Genomic DNA, 21,744 nt, shown 5'->3' on the forward strand with positions numbered 1-21,744 from the left:
GAGAAAAACTTGAAAAAGGCGGCGGAAAGTGGAGTGGGGATCAGAGGTAATAAACATTGGTGATTAATTATCACAAATGAAAGAGTGAAACTTTTTATAAAGCAAGGAAATCAAGGAGACATCTCCAATCTTCCTTCAAAAGGCATTTCATTCAAAAAATTAATTTTACTGCTTTTCATTTCCACTCTTTTTCACGTCCTTACATCCACTTTCAAACCAAGTATTGGTTAAGAAATGTTCATTGTTAATTAACAATGTTGATTGCTTATATTATTTACAGTGATTTCATATTCCTAAGTCATATATTTCCCCTTGAATTTGAATTTTATTTTGCCATATTTACCTCCTGTATTAAAATTTCTAAAACCTAAGTCCTTAACCCTTTGATGAATTTTTAATCAGCTAAGTAACCATGCCTCATTAATCTTGTAATGTCATTTCAAATTAATAATGATCTAGATGAATAGAGATATATAAGTTGGGTTTTTTAAAATTTTATGTATTTTTATTGACATAAAATTGACATGTAACCTTGTATTAATTTCAGGTATATGTGTGTACCCATGCACGCTCATTCGTGTCTGACTCTTGGCGACCCCATGGACTGTACCCCGCCAGGCTCCTCTGTCCATGGGATTCTCCAGGCAAGAAGACTGGAGTGGGTTGCCATTTCCTTCTCCAGGGGATCTTCCCAAACTAGGGATTGAACCCACACCTTCTGCATTGGCAGGGGAATTCTTTAACCACTGAGCCACCTGGCAGGGATATAATTTCAAGTATACAACATGATGATTCCCTATTTCTATATATTGTGACATGATCACCACAGTAAGTCTAGTTAACATCCATCACCACCTACAGCTACCGTATTTTTTCCTTGTGATAGGAACTTTTAAGACCTACTATTCTCTTAACAAAAATATATAATCCAGCAATATTAACTGCAGTCACAATGCTGTAACCTTATATCCCCCGAGCTTATCTATCTTATAATTGCAAGTTTGTCCTGTTGAAAGTGAAGTGAAAGTTGCTCAGTCGTGTCTGACTCTTTGTGACCCCGTGGCTATACAGTCCCTGGAATTCTCCAGGCCAGAATACTGGAGTGGGTAGCCTTTCCTGTCTCCAGGGGATCTTCCCAACCCAGGGATCAAACCCAGGTCTCCCAACATTGCAGGCAGACTCTTTACCAGCTGAGCCACCGGGGAAGCCCAAGAATACTGGAGTGGGTAGCCTATCACTTCTCCAGGGGATCTTCCCGACCCAGGAATAGAACTGGGGTCTCCTGCATTGCAGGCAGATTCTTTACCAGCTGAGCCACAAGGGAAGCCCAAATATGTCCTGTTGGGTTACATTTAAATCCAATGCTTGAGCAATTTGGTTTTTCGACGACCCTGAAGAAATGTTACACATATAATTTAATGGTACTGCATATTTTAAGAAAAGTGAGAACCTTGTATAAGGATTGGGAGAGAGAGATTTTCTTTTTATTTCACACCAGGATATCAGCTTTATTTTTGATGAAGCTATTAGAGAATGTAATGGGGCTTTTTTTTTTTAATTGCCATATCATTCCTTTATGATGTTGTGTTAGTTTTTGCTATAACAATGATGTGAGTCGGCCATAACTATACATATGCCCCCTCCTTCTTGAGCCTGCCTCCCTCCCGCATCCCACCCCGCTAGGTCATCACGGAGAATTGAGCTGAGTTCCCTGTGTTGTATAGCAGATTCCCACTAGCTGTCTATTTTACACATGGTCGTGTATATATGTCCATGCCATTCTCTTCTTTGTCCCACCAGTCCCTTCCCCCACTGTGTCTACACATCCATTCTCTATGTCTGCAACTCTGTTCCGCCCTGCAAATAGGTTTATCGGTAGCATGATTCTAGATCCCACATATATGAATTATTATGCCATCTTTGCTTTTCTCCTTCAGAGAAATTTTCTACCTCTATGGCAACCAGGATGGTCGACACTTATCCTTGTTTTATTTAAATAAATTCTAGAGAATGCTTCGGGCTTCCCTCGTAGCTCAGTCGGTAAACAATCTGCCTGCAATGCAGGAGACCTGGGTTCGATTCCTGGGTCAGGAAGATCCCCTGAAGAAGGAAATGGCAACCCACTCCAGTATTCTTGCCTGGAGAATCCCATGGACAGAGGAGCCTGGCGGGCTGCAGTCCAGGGGTCGCAAGAGTCGGACATGACTTAGCGACTAAACCACCACCACCGCCAAAGAATGATTATGAGCAAAATGCATGATGTCCGTGGACTCCACATCTACACATTTCTTCTCTGCAACTGGGATGTGGTTTTCCACTTAGAAACATGGGTAGAAACCCCACCCCTTGCCTGATGTCCCTTGGTGACTTTCTGTATGTGACCAAAGACTTCTCGTGAGAGCTAAGCCAGTAGGTGGCATCAGGAGCTGAACCAGAAAACTAAATCACGTGGAAAAAGAAGGAGCAGGAAGACCTCTCTGTCTTACTGGGTACTTGTCACACACGATGTAAATTCCAAAATCAACAAATAGGTGGTTGTCAAAACCTGTCACTTCTCTGCAGTGGCGGGCTGACAACGCGTGAGATATTTTAGGTGTGTTTTGACAACAAGGAATAATGAACCATGGTTGCATGTGGGAAAGATTTTTTTTTTCCCCTGAGAAGATCGACTGGCTCAGATATCCCCGGAGAAGATCGACTAGCCCAGATTTCACCAGTAGGCAATGCTGTTATCAGCAAAGGCCCTTCTTCCTCCAGATACGTTGTCATGAGGCTTGTTTAAGGAGTAGAGCACCAGAGAATTGATGCTCTTGAACTGTGGTGTTGGAGAAGGCTCTTGAGAGTCCCATGGACAGCAAGGAGATCCAACCAGTCAATCGTTAAAGACATCAACCTTGAATATTCACTGGGAGGACTGATGATGAAGCTGAAGCTCCAATACTTTGGCCACTTGGTGCAAAGAGCTGACTCACTGGAAAAGATCCTGATGCTTGGAAAGGTTGAGGGCAGGTGGAGAAGGGGGCGACAGAAGATGAGATGGTTGGATGGCATCACCGACTCGATGGACATGAGTTTGAGCAAGCTCCGGGAGATGGTGAAAGTCAGAGAAGCCTGGCATGCTGCAGTCCATGGAGTCACAGAGAGTCAGAAACAAGTTAGCGACTGAACAATAGGGACTTGCAAAGATGTCTCCCTTCTCTGCCAGCAAGTGCCAGTGTGCATAGATGTGCAGAAACAGATATCCAGATTTTAATGGGAGGAAAGATAAATGGCCAAGAGAGATTTTGCAGTTGTGGTTTTCACAGCTTTTCTAGAGATGATGTAAAAAGCAGTATTTGAGTCACATGAGATAGGTAGGTCTTTCATATATCTTGGATTCTACTGGACATACTTTAGAACATACTTTAGGACATACTTTAGAACATGCATTACACATCCTTTAGGACACACATCACACTTATTCACAAAACATAAACTGACAGATAGGAAGTGAACGTATGTTTGGCAAAGTGGGAAGGGATAAATTGGGAGACTGGGATTAACATGTACACACTACTGTATGTAAAATAGGATTTAATATATAGCATAGGGAACTCTACTTAATATCTTGTAATAACCTATAATGGAAACAAATCTGAAAAAGAATATATCCATATATTTGTATACATATATGTGTGTGTGTTTATGCCTACATACACAAATCACTTTACTACACAGCAGAAACTAATAAAGCATTACAAATCAACTATGCTTTTTAAATTAATTAATTAATTAAAAAATCCCTCATAGGAATATTACGCAACTTAAAGGCATAGTAATTAGAGAAAAAGAGATCAGCAAAACTATAAGACCTGACTCGAAACCAAGGGCATGACAATTGACATACAACCTCTGGTTTCAGTGAGTTGAAACCAAAAAAGTTGTTTGTCAAATAATTTAAGTTAAAGGTCCTTCTGTGAGTGAAACCGTTTATAAAAATTGCAGCAATCACCAGGGTAGATATTTCATCATAGGTTTTGTGGAGGGGCTTCCCCGGTGACTCAGCTGGTAAAGATTCTGCCTGCAATGCGGGAGACCTGGGTTCAATCCCTGGGTCGGGAAGATCCCTTGGAGAAGGGAAAGGCTACCCACTCCAGTAATCTGGCCTGGAGAATTCCAGGGACTGTGTAGTCCCTGGGGTCACAAAGAGTCAGACACGACTGAGCGAGTTTCACTTTACACTCTCATGGCCCAGTCTCCTTCCAATATCCCCCAGCCCCTTAGACCATCGCACTTGGTCAGGAAGATTAGGAGAAGGGATAGGCTACCCCCTCCAGTATTCTTGGGTTTCCCTGGTGGCTCAGCTGGTAAGGAATCCGCCTGCAATGCAGGAGACCCTGGTTCGGTCCCTGAGTGGGGAAGATTCCCTGGAGAAGGGATAGGCTACCCACTCCAGTATTCTGGCCTGCAGAATCCCGTGGACTTTATCGTCCACGGGGTCGTGAAGAGTTGGACATGAATGGATGACTGGACTGAAATGAACTGAACTCACATTGGTTACAAGAAAAGGAGTTGTAAGTTTCAACTCATACTGGTTATTAAAAAAAAGTGACACAGAGAAAAAGTTTTGTCTTCTAGACATTGAATTATTATCCAAGGGAAGCATTAGCTTTTAAAAATACAGTTCAACAAAACAGAGAGGCTTTTTTTTTTTTATTAGTAGGTAACGTGTGGATGCAATTTTTTGTCGTGCGTTTGTTGTTGTTGAATCGCTAAGTTGTTAAATTCCTGGATGCAGTTGTCACGGGCTCAGTCCCCATCAGAGGTTGTGCTGAAATCAGTAGCTACCATTGTCTAAATGCGGTCCCTACAGATATTAAAAAAAGGTCATTTAAAAAAAAAGTAATTTTTATTGGTTTACGATGTTGTGTTCGTTTCTGCCGGATAGCAAAGTGAGTCAGCTATAAATATACATACACCGCCTCCCTCTTGAGGCTCCCTCCCAGCCCCATCCAGCCCTCTGGGCCATCACAGAGCACGGCCCTGGGCCCCCTGAGCTATACAATAGCAGCTTCCCACTCGCTGTCTGCTTTACACATGGTCGTGTATATATGTCAGCCTTACTCTCTCAATTAATCCCATCCTCTTTTTTTAAATTCATTTTTATAGGAGCATTTTATTTTTTAATTTTTAAAATCAATTTAAATTCATTTTTATTTTTATAGTTCTAACCATTTTACAGGGTTGTGTTAATTTCGGCTGCATAGCAGAGTTCATCAGTCATGTTGCTATTGTTTAGTTGCTAACTCATGTCCGACTCTTTGTGTCCCCATGGACGGCAGCACGCCAGGCCTCCCTGTCCATCACCGACTCCCGGAGCTTGCTCAAACTCATGTGCATTGAGTGGGTGATGCCATCCAACCCTCTCATCCTCTGTCACCTCCTCCTCCTGCATATAGAAATCATCTGTGTGTGCATACATATATCCCCTCTCTTTTGGACTTTTTCCCCATTTAGGTCATCACAGAGAGCTGAGTAGATTTCCCTTAGCTATATACATGGGCGCCTTCATGGCGTTATGACATGGGGAAAAAAATTATTGTGATCAGTTTAACTTCTCATCTTCTGCAGTCTGTACCTTTTATCTTTGCGTCTACGGTAGCATCATGAGGATAAGAACTCGGTTGTGTAATGGGTCTTTCAAGTCTAAATCATGACATATTTATATATTGTATGCATGCTCAGTCATGTCTGAGTCTTTGTGACCCCCATGGACTGTAGACCACCAGGCTCCTCTGTCCATGGGATTCTCCAGGCAGGAATACTGGAATTCGTTGCCATTTCCTCCTCCAAGGGCTCTTCCTGACCCAGGGATCAAACCTGCATCTGTCATATCTCCTGACCTGGGCAGGCACGTTCTGTACGGCTGAGCCAGTGGGGAAGCCCTTTGTATAAGTACTGTGATTAATTTTGCTATTTAAATATAAATTTTAAGGGGCAAATAAAGCAATCAGTCATTGAAAGGCATTTTTGTCATAATTGTGTGGAATCTTCCCCTGCTCTGTGAGCACAGGCTCCTTTCCTGGGTGGCAGGGAGCCAAGGAGAATATTCAGTCTCAAAGGAAACAAAAAAATCTGGGCCCAACAGGACAGCCTACTTTGTCACAGTATTTTTAGAATGTTGCAGATTTAGGACAGAGAGGAGCAACTGTGATCGTGTTACATAAGGCGTCCCCGCATCTGTCCTAAGACGGATATTGTATCTTTGGCAAAACATTGCTCTTTTTGGGCAGTTTGTCATTTCTTTTCAGCACGGATGGGTTTTTGTCTGTCACGCAAGGGAGGGGAAAGCCTTTGCAATGAAAATACTATTGACACTGACTAGACGTAGAATTTACCCGGGAATAAGCTTTTGCTGCTTCCTATTGAAAATTATTTAAAAGAGGTTATTAGTGTGCTTCTGTTGTTTAGTTACTCAGTCGTGTCTGACTCTTTGCGACCCCATGGACTGCAGCACACCAGGCTTCCCTTTCCATCCCCATCTCCCGGAGTTTACTCAAACTCATGTCCGTCGAGTCGGTGATGCCATCCAACCATCTCATCCTCTGTCATCCCCTTCTCCTCCTGCCCTCAGTCTTTCTCAGCATCAGGGTCTTTTCCAGTAACTTCAAATTTATACATTTCCTTTTTAATTAACAAGCATTATTTGGGACCAGTCTACATGGACAACTAATGTGATGTCAGATACGGGGTTTGAAGTTATATCTGACACAATGCAGGCAAATAAGAACCTGGACCGCTGAGTTAAAAATTTTCTTCCAGGCTGGCAGTTCTGATAGGAGCAACTTAATTGGATTTCCTAATCTAATTATTGTTGTTGCTATTTAGTTGCTCAGTCATGTCTGACTTTTTGCGACCCCATGGACCGTAGCCCGCCAAGCTCCTCTGTCCATGGGGATTCTCCGGGCAAGAATACTGGAGTGGGTTGACATTTCCTCTTCCAGGGGATCTTCTCGACACAGAGATTGAACCCAGATCTCCTGCATCGGCAGGAATTGTTGTTTTTTGTTGTTGTTGTTGTTTCGACCATCTCAGCCACCAGGGAAGCCTTCCTCTTGTCCACACAAAGTCCTGACTCTTTTCCTCAGTTAAAACCTGTTTGGGACACGTGACCTTATGAGTTTTAAATGTTTGCAAATTAAAAGTTAAAAACAATGTTAAAAAGTTAAAAAGAAAAGAACTGGAGAGTCCAGTGGCTGAGACTCCAGGCTCCCAATTCGAGGGGCCTGGGTACGATCCCTGATCAAGGAACTAAGATCCCACGTGTGACAGCGAAGACCCACATCAGCCGAATAAATAAATATTAAAAAACAAAAAAGTTGGATAGAATGAAAGGCAGTACTCCAGCCACAGAGAAAAGTAAGTTGCCTGAACAGATGATTGATCGAGGGAGCTGATAGCATGTAGACATTTACTGAAGAACAAAAAATATGTATGTATGGTAAAGCCTGTGATGTTGGGAAAGATTGAGGGCAAAAGGAGAAGGGGGCCACAGAGGATGAGGTGGTTGGATAACATCACCGACTCACTGGTCATGAGTTTGAGCAAGCTCCAGGAGATGGTGAAGGACAGGGAAGCCTGGCGTGCTGCAGTCCCTGAGGTCACGAAGAATCGGACATGACTGAGCTACTAAACAGCAACAAACAAATATGTATGTGGTGGTGAATAATCCTTTAGACACGAGTGATGTAACCTTTATCGTGAGCAAGCCATCCAGTCATAAACAGATGATTAACCGAGCCAGGACACATGGGAGACCTTTCCTGGTTTTATCATTAGTGCCGTAAGATGGCTTGAACAGAAACGCAAGGCACAGTTTATCAAAATGTGTCTGAAACCATGCCGTGAGGAGGGTAGATAATCGGAACAGTCCACACTGGGTCACATTCTGCTTTCATCCGTCCAAAGGCATTTCTGGAATCTTCCAAATGGGTAAACTGTGTATTAATATTAACACATACAGGGTTCACATCTTCTTCCCCTTAATCCACCGAGAGGTTATGTGATGACGTGCATAAAAAAAGGATTAGATCTGACAGAGGCCTTGAGAAGAGAAAACCCAGCATGATTGACCCAGTTTTTTTTTTTTTCCAGACGCAGAGCAGCAAGCCCCCCAGGAGATGATCCCCAGTTGTCTGGACGCAGCAGACTCCACAAGAGTAAGCCTCGTATCCATTGCACTGAGTCCTCCATGCACTGAAGCTGAAGACCTGATAATATCTCTCCTTTCCTACGTTTCAGTGGCTTATTCAAAAGAGAGAGAGAGAGAGAGACTGCTGTTAACCACTCTCGGGCGCTAGGAGTAATGCATTGTCCTGTGGGAGGGTCAATCCAGAGGTTTAGATGCTGTGTACATATCTACTATAGGACACGTGGCTTCCCTGATACCTCAGTCGGTAAAGAATCTGCCTGCCATGCAGCGGACGCCGGTTCGATTCCTGGGTGGGGAAGATCCGCTGGAGAAGGGATAGGCTACCCACTCGAGTGTTCTTGGGCTTCCCTTGTAGCTCAGATGATCAAGAATCTGCCTGCAATGTGGGAGACCTGGGTTCAATCCCTGGGTCGGGCAGATTCCCCTGGACAAGGGAATGGCAACCCACTCCAGGATTCTTGCCTGGAGAATCCCATGGACAGAGGAGCCTGGTGGGCTATAGCCCATGGAGTCGCAAAAGAGTCAGACACGATTGAACAACTAAACAGCAAGAACATATGTCGTTACTAATAATTAATATATACCTACTACTAATACAAAATAAAATATAATATACATGTATATAAACACTATACAATATATAGGAATATATTAGTATACATGTATGTCGCATGTTAATAACTATTTTAACGTTAATGTTTTTTTGCTGAAAGCATGGAAATATCCAAGAGACTTTTAAATATGTTAGACCCATTTAAAAAGCCATAGAGTAAAAGCTTTGTTTGTAGAATGAAGAATTCTGCAGATGAAAACAGAATGGAAAAATAAACTCATGAAGGTATAAAAATCAGCACTCGTGCCTTATGAGAAAATTTTCAGTGGCGGCAGCACAGAGTGCAAAACCTGATTGACTTCAAGTGTTCATTAGTTGGAGATGAATTTGAGGTTTATGAACAGTTGCACTTGGTCGTGGTTGCTTTGAAGAAGACAGTTTCAAAATTGTATGAAAAAGTGCATAAAACTAGGTCACGAAGTGAGGAGGAGATGAAGTCGTGTTTCTAAATTAAGGTATTATTTCCTATTAAATTAAAATGCATGCAACTTCATTAGGGATTTGATCATTTCATCTAATTCTCTAAATATTTATATATTCAAATGACATAAATTTATTTTTAAACCTCTCTCATTAGAAAGATTAAACATCTCTCTGGATTCAGGACGGAGAGTATTCAGGGATGCCCTCGGTGGGCCGGGGAATACGGAATGTTTTGAGAGTATAAAGATGAATTTGAAATGTTGAGACCGCATTTATGGAGGTCTCTGTCTGGTGGAGATGTTATAGAAAGAGAGATTATTTTGTTAGAGAGATTATTTTATCAGTGTGATGGACTGGGTAGAAAGAAGCTGGTGGTGGTGATGATTTTGCCACTAAGTCGGGTCTGACCCTTGAGAGTCCACGGACTGCAGCCCGCCAGGCTCCTCTGTCCATGGGATTCTCCAGGAAAGAATACTGGACTGGGCTGTCCTTTGCTCCTCCAAGGGATCTTTTTGACCCAAGGATTGAACCCCAGTCTCCTGCCCTGGTCTCCTACATTGGCTGCATTGAGAGAATACTGCTGAGCCACATGGGAAGTCCCGTATTATACGTTCTGCATCTACTTTAAAAGTAATTCTGAGCGATGGGATGGGGAGGGAGGTGGGAGGGGAGTTCAGGATGAGGAACACATGTACACCCATGGCTGATTCATGTCAGTGTATGGCAAAAAACACCACAATATTGTAAAGTCATTAGCCTCCAATTAAGATAAATAAATTTTTTTAAAAAATTTAAAAAAAAACATAGAAGTAACTCTGCATTTTTTTTTTAAACATTTCCAAAAGTGTTTTAAAATGAACCGGGCTTGTCAAAATCATACCTGTTTTATGTCAGACAACTGTGGTTTCTCCACACCAAAAACAGCACTTCATCTAAGAGATTTCTTTTCGAAAACGTCACTGAAAAAAATGTTATAGTGGGATCACAGTTCCTCAAAAGGAAGGGCATTATTTTCTTTCATTATTTTTTTTTTTTTTTTGGTGTTTACTAAACTTTAGTTTCCATCCACTTTTTTTTTTTTTATTAGTTGGAGGCTAATTACTTCACAACATTTCAGTGGGTTTTGTCATACATTGATATGAATCAGCCATAGATTTATATAGTCAACCCTTCCATATCACAAGGCAACTCAGAGTCTTGTAAATTTATTTTATACTTTGAATAAATGGCTTCTCTTGTGGCTCAGCTGGTAAAGAATCCACCTGCAATGTGGGAGACCTGGGTTCCATCCCTGGGTTGGGAAGATCCCCTGGAGAAGGGATTGGCTACCCACTCTGGTATTCTGGCCTGGAGAATTCCATGGACTGTGTAGTCCATGGAGTTGCAAAGAGTCGGCCACAAATGTGCAACTTTCCCTTTCCATTTTTCTCTTTGAATAAACAGAATACGTTTAGTTTATCCTCCTTGGGAGTCTATAATGTGCAGTTATATGTGTCATAATTATTCCCTTTAATCTGTTTACGACTATATGCTATGAATCATTCAGACTGTTTTCCCATAAAACCATTGATCACAAGGGTCAATATAGTCTGTGGAGGCTGCTTTTGAATCTTAGGTTTTGCTGGATTTTGTCCACATTTAAAGCCTATGTGATGCAAAGTAGATAGAAAATAGTTTCCTTCTCTGCCTAGTAAGCCAGGATATGGGTCTGTTGAAGTGAAGTAAGGGTGTTGGTTGCTCAATCCTGTCTGACTCTTTGCGACCCCCGTGGACTGTAGCCCACCAGACTCCTCTGTCCATGGGATTCTCCAGCAAGAACACTGCAGGGGGTTGCCATTCCCTTTTCCCGACCCAGGAATCAAACCCTCCTCTTTTGCATTGCAGGCAGAGTCTTTACCGTCAGGCCACCAGGAAATCGACTGTATATTGTACTAGAAATTCAGGAGTGTGTGCAATCCAAATCATGTGTTTAAAATTTTTTTTTAATTGTATTTTAATTAATTATTTTTGGTGGTGCTGGGTCTTTGTTGCTGCACATGGGCTTTCTCTAGTCGTGGCGAGCAAAGGTGATTCTCTAGTTGCAGTGAACGGATTCCTCGTGTGGCGGAGCACAGGCTCTAGACGAGCGAGCTGCAGTAATTGGAGCCCACAGGCTCAGTCCTTGTGACATACGGGCTTACTCGCCCCAGACATATGGGATCTTCCTGGACCAGAGATCAAACCCTGAATTGGCAAGTGGAGTCTTAACCCGTTATGGCAAATAGATGGGGAAACAATGGAAACACTGATAGACTTTATTTCCTTTGGCTCCAGAATCACTGCAGATGGTGACTGCAGCCATAAAGTTAAAAAAGACACCTGCTCCTTGGAAGAAAAGTTATGACTAACCTAGACAGCATATTAAAAAGCAGAGACATGACTTTGCCAACAAAGGTCCATCTAGTCAAAGCTATGGTGTTTCCAGTAGTCATGTATGGATGTGAGAGTTGGACCATAAAGAAAGCTGAGCACCAAAGAATTGATGCTTTTCAACTGTGGTGTTGGAGAAGACTCTTGAGAGCCCATTGGACTGCAAGGAGATCCAACCAGTCCATCCTAAAGGAAATTAACCCTGAGTATTCACTGGAAGGACTGATGCTGAAGCTGAAACTCCAACACTTGGCCTCCTGATGCGAAGAACTGACTCATTGGAAAAGACCCTGATGCTGGGAAAGATTGAAGGCAGGAGGAGAAAGGGATGACAGAGGATGAGATGGTTGGATGGCATCACCGACTCAATGGACGTGAGTTTGACCAAGCTCCGGGAGTTGGTGATGGACAGGGAAGCCTGGTTTGCTGCATTCCATGGGGTTGCAAAGAGTCAGACAGGACCGAGCGACTGAACTTCTTAACCCCTGGACTACAAGTGAAGTCCCTGAAGGGCGTATTCTTTAAACATAAGCATATTTTGAGCCAGCTTATGTTTCTGGAAGGTGCAACCCTCTGGACATAGTAATGAGTCTCTACTGAACAAATATGCTTCCCTCAGGAATGGATTTATGGTTTGGGGGAGTTCCCTGGTGGATCAGACTGTAAAGAATCTGCCTGTCAATGCAGGAGTTGCGGATTCCATCCCTGGCTTGAGAAGATCCCCTGGAGAAGGAAATGACAACCACGTATGACTCCAGTATTCTTGCCTGGAGAATCCCATGGACAGAGGAGCCTGGCGGGCTACAGTCCTCAGGGTCGCAGAGAGTCAGATACGACTGAGTGACCAACAGTTTTCTCAGTATGTGAAGTCTTTCACCTTGTCACCCCTAATGTGCTCATTTGGGAGTGAAAGGACACATTTACAAGAACTGATGTAGATGGCTTCCCTGCTGGCTCAGAGGTTAAAGCATCTGCCTGCAAAGTGGGAGACCTGGGTTCGATCCCTGGGTCGGGAAGATGCCCTGGAGGAGGGCATGGTCACCTCATGGACAGAGAAGTTTGGTGCCTGGGGTTGCAAAGAGCCACTTCACTTACTTACTTACAAGAATTTATATTGTCTTAGCAGGCATCTTCATTCCTCCATTGGCACCCACCTCTCAAAAATGCAAATTGAGACATTCACACCAAAGGCTTAGATGTCACTGGTCCCATTATTTTGTCTCCCATGAAGCTGAGTAAAAATGTATTTTAGGAAGACAACCAACTCTTTTGATTTGGTAAAGGGTCTTCAGCCATTACTCCAAATGTTAGACAAGACAGGTTTTAGAGACATAAAATGTGAATGAATAAGTGGCTTTGTATTCCATTAAATGCATATTCAATGATGAATATTCTTCCTTGAAATATTTCTTGAATTTAAAAAAATTTTCAAAGCACTCAAATACGCAGAAACATAGAGCATAATGTCTAATGAACACTAAATATTCTTTCTCTGTGTCTACCAATGTTTCACATCTTGTTATGTTTGCTTCACTTATATTTCTTTGGTAAAGGATGTCATATTAAAGAGAACATGGTTTTTTAATAGGTAGATACTTAAATATCCTTTCAAAACAACATAGAACTCTAGCTTTATTTATGAAAATCAATAACTATGAGCAATTCCATAATATTTAATACCCAACTGAATTTCTTTTATTATCTCCAAAATGTATTTTTTATGCAGACCATTTTTAAAGCCTTGATTGAATTAGTGACTGTAAGGCTTTTGTTTTGCATTTGAATTTTTTGGCCTCGAGGCAAGTGGGATCTTAACTCCCAGACCAGGGATCAAACCCACGATGCTCTGCCTTGGAAGGTAAGCTTTTAACCACTGGACCACCAGGGAAGTCCCCTCTGAAACATGTTTTAATCTTTGCTGATTCAACCCAGAATCAAATCAAGGACTGATTGTAAATCTGCATTCTTTTTAAGGAAATGACAGACAAGAGTTGAATGCCTTTCATTGTGACACGTTTTCTATAACATCGTACAGTATTTTTTTTTATTCCAGGACACTTATAAATAAAGAATAAGATGAAGACATGTTAGCACACAAAACAGATGATAATTACTAAATTATTTAGTCATTACTTTAATAATACTAAATCTCCAGAATCACCTAAAGAAAGAAAAGAAAAAGTGAAGTTGCTCAGCCATGTCCGACTCTTTGCGACCCCACGGACTATAGCCTACCAGGCTCCTTCGTCCATGGGATTTTCCAGACAAGAACACAGGAGTGGGTCGCCACCTAAAATTGTAACATTTTAAGTTTCAAATATCACCTTCATAGAGTGTAATTTTGTTCCACCTTGATAATAGCTTTTTTCCTTTAAGTAGTCTCCATTTACTTTTCCACCTTCTTACTCATTTCTGTGCATACCTTTATGCAGCTCTTAGACATTAGTTATTCATTTTCTGTAACATTTAGTGTTTTCAACAATCGATTTAAGGGCTTCCCTGGAGGCTCAGACAGTAAAGAATCTGCCTCCAATGCAAGAGACCCGGGTTTGATCCCTGGGTCAGGAAGATCCCCTGGAGGAGGGCATGGCAACCCACTCCACTATTCTTGCCTGGAGAATCCTGTGGACAGAGGAGCCTGTCGGGCTACAGTCGTTGGGGTCACAAAGAGTCAGACATGACTGAGTGACTCACACATACACACAAAACTGACTTAACATTCATCCACCCAGCCTGTGAGCACTGACCTTTCTCTGTCATCAAAATAGCTATTTTAATTTAGCGGCACAAATTAGCATCCTAAGGTCGTAACATAAAGGGGATACACAAATCTGTAATAAGAGGAGTTTGCCCTGTGAATTCCTTGGCAAATAATATTGTCTACAAACCTATTGCCAGAGAGTTAACGATCTGAGCCTTTCTCTAAAGTCAATAACAAATTAATTTTTTGAGTTATAAAAATTATAAAAGAAGCCCACAGATTTCTGGTTATCAGTCAACTCTGAAATACAAAACTGTTTCAGGGATGAGAGAGAGAAACAAACAATAATTATCAAGAAACTACTGCAAAGAAGTCCCCACCTCACTACAGATGTTGTGCTTTTATTGCAATGAGGTCTTTTAGTGAATACGGGCTAAATTGTGTCTCCTTCACCCTTCTGCCTTTCTGGCTGCCTCCAGTGCTCTGCAAATAAGAGACGTTTATCACACAGAAGGATGTGCATACTTGCAGAAGGAGTTAGACATCTTTCTGAGCTCCTGGTGTCCAGACTGTCAGGGATGTTTTAGAAAACAAAACACAGCCGCGTGCCTGTTTTATTCACTACACCTAGGCTGCTGCGAATGCAGTGGGTGCTTAATCAACATTTAAGATACGAGTAAGTCTGATGGTTTCTATCGCGTCTTTCCTAATACATGAAGAAGCTATTTGTGCCCCCCCCCCCCCATCATTATCATTTGAAAATGAAAGTGAAGTTCGCTCAGTCCTGTCCGACTCTTTGCAACCCCATGGACGGCAGCACGCCAGGCCTACCTGTCCATCTCCAACTCCTGGAGCTTGCTCAAAGTCATGCCCATCGAGTCGGTGATGCCATCCAACCATTTCATCCTCTGTCGTCCCCTTCTCCTGCTGCCCTCAATCTTTCCCAGCATCAAGGTCTTTTCCAATGAGTCAGCTCTTCACATCAGGTGGGCAAAGGATTGGAGTTTCAGCTTCAGCTTCAGTCCTTCCAATGAATATTCAGGGTTGATTTCCTTTAGGATGGACTGGTTGGATCTCCTTGCAGTCCAAGGGACTGTCAAGAGTCTTCTCTGACACAACCTATAATATCCTATGGTCAGTACCTATTTTCTGATACAGAAATGTCCCAGCTGGGATGCTGAATATACTTTGGTGATGAACAAAACAGAAAATAAGTCCTCACCCTTGGGGGTCTTATATTTAGTAAAAGAGTCAATGAAGAATATCATAAATAAAATGTATTTTAGTTCAGAAGAATGGAATAGCAAGTGTTATTGAAACAGTTGATGTAGAGCAGACAGGTTCGAGGTAGAAATGTGGGATTGTGGGCTGCAATTTTCACTAAGGTCTAAAGACAAAAAGGGCTTCCCTTGTGGCTCAGCTGGTAAAGAATTCCCATGCAGTGCAAGAGACCCGGGTTCGATCTCTGGGTCGGGAAGCTGGAAGAGGAAACGGCAACCCATTCCAGTCTTCTTGCCTGGAGAATCCCATGGACAGAGGAGCCAGGCGGGCTACAGTCCGTGGGGTCGCAAAGAATCGGACAGAACTGAGCAACTGACACTCTCAAAGACAGAAAGGGAAAACATGACAGGCGTAAGAGATTTCTTGGAGGAAGATTTGAGAGGAGTGAGTGACGAAGCTTATACAGACTTGGGGTTCAACCAGGGCAGAGACCCCAGGGCAGGAGTGAGCAGGTGTCTGCCAGCTAACCTCTGGCCGGAAGAAAGAGAATGTAGGAGAAATACAAGATAAGGACTTGTATGACAATTCCTTGTGTGACAGGTTACCCAGTGTTAAAGTCTGTTACACTGAAGACCTTGGGTTTCTATTGCAAAGCATTGGGCAAGGCCGTTATCATCTCCTTACGTGTGTTTAGCAAACATCTCAGAGGTGTGCCCACGTGGTGGAGACCAGGGATGCAGAAATTCATGGGGGAAAAATGAGCAGAGCTTTCAGGGCGATGCTGTGGATTTATGGGAGGAAAATACAGACTTCACAGTGACGCTGTTGAGTTTGGTCAGAAGCAGTACTCGATTCTCGGTATATGTGAAAGATTTGCCCAAAAGGATCCATCTCACCGACCAGAGAGATGTCGAATATGAAAGTGTAGACACAAGGATGTCCACAGTTTTAGCGACCTGTCAACGGCTCAGTTTCGAGAGTAAACAGCTAAATTCAAAGCCCACCCTCTGAATGGGGATCTGTTTGAAATCCATCGTTTGGAAATAGGAAGGGGTGTTACTGTCGTTAAATGTTAGTGGCTGAATCACAGGTGTCATTGAAATTTTTGTTATTCAGTTTTTTTGTTTGTTTGGTTTTTAGTGTATTTCACTTTAAAGCATAATGACCTATCCCACCCTGCATTTCTGAGCTACCCTCACTTTAAAAAAATTGCCTTCCGAGTGTACTGTAGAGAGCTTTGATATTCATGAAATCAGTGCGGTCTTGCTATCTAATTAAACGGAAGCAAAAATAGTGAGAGGTTCTCAAGAGAAATTTAAATATGTATTTGTGGTATCTGAGAGGCAAATTGGCTCTTTACTAATACTTGAAAGTTTGAAGATGCATTGCTCTGAGAAAAATGTTTGTTAGTATTATTTCTGTGCTGGTTTCTTATTTTTAAAACTACAATTTCTATTTAAAATTATGTCAAGGGAGTGGGAGGGAGGCGATACACATATGCTTATGGCTGATTCACTTTGTTGTATATCTGAAACAACACCATAGTGGTAAAGCCATTATACTCCAATTTTTTTTTTTTTTTAACAGAAAAGAATTTACCAGTGAGGGGAGGAAAAGTATATCAAGAACATTTCTAACATCACATAATTTTTAATTATTCGTGTTACTGGTGAAAGAACTTTGGTAAGGAAAAAGGTAAATGCAGTCATACATTGCAAAACCACTGCGGAGTGATGGGCCAGCCAACAGCAGCAGAAGCTCAAAATTAGATTAAAAAGCACCAGTTAAAACAATTGTTAAAGAAACAGCAGTCTCGTATCTGGGGCTGCACTGGGTCTTCCGTTGCCGCAGAGACTTTTCTCTAGGTGTGGTGCGTGGGTTTCTCCCCGTAGTGGCTCCTCATGTTGTGGAACCTGGGCTCCAGAACACAGGACGAATAGCACACGAGCTTAGCTATCTCAAGGCACGTGGGGTCTTCCCGCATCATGGACTGAACCCCAGTCTTCTGCATTTGCAGGCAGATTCTTTACCACTGAGCCGCCAGGAGGCCCCCTGGAATGAACTTTTCTATTTAAAAAATTGTTCCCTGATACCTTTGAAAGAAAATTTCTTTTAACCAACAACAAATCACTAAGAGCAAAAGGAAAATGATTCATGTGGACAATGCAAGCAAAAAAAAAAAAAACCAGAAATAAAACCCTGAAAATTCTCTTGAGTCTCCATCCGTTTTTCTATTTGAAGGAGGCTTCAATATGTGGTCGTCAGTCCTGCAAAGTGTTTGTAGAAACACATGAGCATGGATTCATAGCAGCAGGTCTAAGACAGAAACAGGGCTCTCTTTTTAATATAAAAAGTCAAGGTTCCCCTGCATATGCAGGGTCGTGTGGGAACTGGGAGACGTATTTAGAATATGCTACATATGTATCAAATTTTATATTAAACATGTAATGGGGGCATGTTTCTTAATTTATTACGTCTAAGTCTGTGTCTCTATCTCTGCTTTTTGCAAAGAAGATTGGCTGTACCATTTTTTTCTAGATTCCATATGTGTATATATATATATATATATATGTTAACATGTGAAACTTGTTTTTCTTTCTAACTTGTGTCTGTATCCCACCCTCTCTGTCCATACACGTCTCTACAAATGCAAAAGGACCAAGGGCAAAATGACGGGGTGGAAGGAATCGGAAGATTTCCATTGACACATATACACGAGTTTAATACTATGTCTAAAACAGATAACCAATAAAAACCTGCCATACAACACAGGGGACTCTACTCATCACCCTGTGATGTCCTAAACGGGAAGGAAACTCTAAAAAGAGGGGAATATATGTATACATATGGCCGATTCGCTTTGCCATACAGTAGAAGCTAACACAACACTTTAAAGCTACTATCCTCCAATAAAAATTAATTAAAAAACACATAGTAAAAAATAAATGTGTCATATACTGTCAGATGGTAATTAATTTTCGTAGATATAAGCAATGCATACGTCTCCCAGGAATGCACGCACATTGACAGCTTGGGAGAAACTGGGCTTCTGCTCCTAAAATTACTGTCTGCATTAAAAAAAAAAAAAAAAATCAGTAGACTAGATAAGAGAGTTTGAACATCTTGTATCATGCCAAAAATATGGGTCACCCTGCTCTTATTTTTCTTCATATTACTTGAATTAAAATGTACTAAAATTTATCTGTATGAAGGGCAAAAAAAAAAATATGATACATTCGGAACAGACAGATTAAATCTATAATGGTTGAATAAATATAACGACAATTTTAGTAATACTCTCAGGCACTCAATAACCTTTTGGTTAAAGCTAATGGAAATTAGTTATTGGTGACAATATACAGAACAAGTAGTCATGTATGTACATACATTCTCAGTCACTTCAGTCGTGTCTGACTCTTTGCAGCCTGGACTGTAGCCCGCCAGGCTCCTCTGTCCATGGGATTCTCTAGGCAAGAATCCTGGAGTGGGTTGCCATGCCCTCCTCCAGGGGATCTTCCTGACCCAGGCATCAAACCCGTATCTCCTGCATTGCAGGCAAATTCTTTACCACTGAGCCACCAGGGGCAAAAAAGCAAGGCAAAAACAAAAAAGTATAATGAAAATTTCCCAGTGGAACTCATTTAAATATTTCAGTTGAAAGCTACTACAAATTCAGAATCTCTTAGTTCTAGCAAAATCATCTAAAAAGTGTGAAGTTTCTAAAATCACTTGTAAAGAAAAATCATTTTCATGGATAATGATATTAGACCTAAGCTATATAGACGCAACAGGCAAGTTTTCCATCCTATTTTTGAAGCGTAATTCTGGCTTTTGTCAGGGACCACTCATCTATGAATGGATTGCTTTATCCAGCAAATAAGATACCCTTATACCTTGTTTTACCTTGTATAGTCCTTGTTAATTCCTTCCTGTGCTCATGGATATAGTTTTCAAAGGGACCTCGGGACTTCCCTCATGGACCATCCAGTGGTTGAGACTTCGCCTTCCAATGCAGGGGGTGCAGGGTCAATCCCTGGTTAGAAGTTACGATCTCACATGCCTCGGGGGCAAAAACAAAACAAAATAAAGCATAAAACAGAAGCGATACAGTAACAGATTCAATAAACACGCTAAAAATGGTCCACATCCAAGTAAATAAACAAGGAAACTCAGACATTCTGAGTACCATTGAAAAATAAGTACAGTAAACAAAAAAAAATTGTTTGATAAATTAGACATTTTAAAATCATTTGATTATTAAATTGGGGCGTTTACTCTCTTGCTCACAAGGATAGTGAAAATCAGACAAAGAACAATACGATGAAAATAAATATATCCATCAGCTAGAGTATATGGAGATGATAATACATTCCCTGCCAAATATTCAGGGTTCGATCCCTGGGTGGGGAAGATCCCCTGGAGGAGGACATGGCAACCCACTCCAGTATTCTTGCCTGGAGAGTCCCATGGACAGAGGAGCCTGGTGGGCTACAATCCATGGGGTCGCAGAGAGTCGGGCATGACTTACCTGCTAAACAACAGCAACCTACATTGTGTTGCCGTTGTACATGTTAAAAAAGCAGAGTTGCACACAGCTGAGTGACTGAGCAAGCACACGCATAGGAAAATCACGTCTTATTTATAAAAGCCGACTTGCCTTTCCGTTCTCTCTCTGTTGTGTGTAGGACACAAAGCTAGCTGAGATTGTGCAATGTTTGTTTTTGGTTTTTTTTTTTTTTTTCAGTTGACACCCTCCGATGACTGGAATGCAGGCAGGATTCGTCACAGACCGCAAGCTGGAAAGCTCAGCTGGAGACATCTGAAACAACACCCTTCGTAAAGGAGAAAGCAAGATGCTGTACCTCTGAAAATGCAAAACTGGGGCCGTGATCTACTTTCAATAATTCCTTTTGCTAAAGCCTACCGGGCAAATTAAAAATACATCACTCACACTTATAATGGTAATTAAAAAAAAAAAAAACCAGCCTGTAATCTAAAGGTGTGAAATGGAGGGGAAAATCTTGCGTGCTTTTCCTGAAGTTCAAACATGACTTTATCCTTTTTCCAACATCTTGAAAAAGGCAACTGTGTTTGAAATCTTCAGAAGTCATCTACTAATACAGGAATTATGCTCTATAAAAGTTTTAAAAACTTGAATGTTGATACTTAAAATAGTAAATTTTATGTCCTCTGGACACTATGGAAGAGAGAATGTTACAAATTATCAAGATCCTTGATACATAAAGAATTTCCTTGTTACCATTACCCGAGTTACTTTCAAGAGAGTAAGCAGGGATAAATGATTAAAAGATTTCTTAGTCGGTTCACTTACAAGGCGGTTAATGAAAGTAAAAGACAATTAAATATTAGCAAATCAGTCACTATTGGAGACAGAGTTAACATTTCTTTTGTTCTTTTTGTTCTTCATAGAGTTTAACTATTTTTCTTCTTGGGCTTCCCTTGTGGCTCAGCTGGTAAAGAATCCACCTGCAATGTGGGAGACCTGGGTTCGATCCCTGGGTTGGGAAGATCCCCTGGAGAAGGGAAAGGAAAGGCTACCCACTCCAGTATTCTGGCCTGGAGAATTCCATGGGCTGTATAGTCCATGGGGTTGCAGAGTCGGACACGACTGGGCAACTTTCACTTTCACTTCATTCTTCTTAATGTGCTTAGTCACTCGGTACTGTCTGAATCCATAAATTTTTAGGCAATTTATTTTTTTAAAACATCAGCCCAAATGCTCTTTAATTTTTTCCAAATGTGTCACTGATGAAATCTAAGTTAACTAGTTGCTTGACTGAGGTATTACTAATGAATGATTTATTTGCCTGTCTCCCTTTCTTAAGTTGCTCAGGGCTTATTTAATTGAGCTGGGATGTGACTTTCCATCTTTGATTTATTTTCAAAGTAGCAATCCATCTTTTAATTTTTTTTTTTTTTTAAATCTCAGGCATCTGCTAGAGCTATCTAAGCAAAAGAGTTTATTTTCTCTTGATTTCTGTTAAAAAGCTGCTCAGATTTGCAACACTGATGTGTGAACATATGTAATGCTTTTATGATGCTTGCAGCTTATGCATTTACAGTTTTTAGTTGCTTTACTAAAAACATTTTTTTTTTCCTAATTGAAGTGTAGCTGCTTCACAACATTGCCTTACTTTCCGCTGTATGGCAACGTGAATCAGCTAT

The 21,744-nt window shown here is 41.4% G+C and overlaps 1 long non-coding RNA gene across 1 annotated transcript; it reads left to right on the plus strand.

The window, feature by feature from the left end:
* The first annotated feature begins 8,142 nt into the window (after positions 1–8,142).
* Positions 8,143–20,775, plus strand: LOC122690156. The gene is made up of 3 exons (XR_006339992.1): positions 8,143–8,198; positions 17,146–17,253; positions 20,303–20,775. It is a non-coding gene; the product is annotated as an uncharacterized LOC122690156 (long non-coding RNA).
* Positions 20,776–21,744: the final 969 nt, after the last annotated feature.

This window comes from Cervus elaphus, chromosome X (genome assembly GCF_910594005.1).
Source record: "Cervus elaphus chromosome X, mCerEla1.1, whole genome shotgun sequence".
Taxonomy (NCBI): domain Eukaryota; kingdom Metazoa; phylum Chordata; class Mammalia; order Artiodactyla; family Cervidae; genus Cervus; species Cervus elaphus.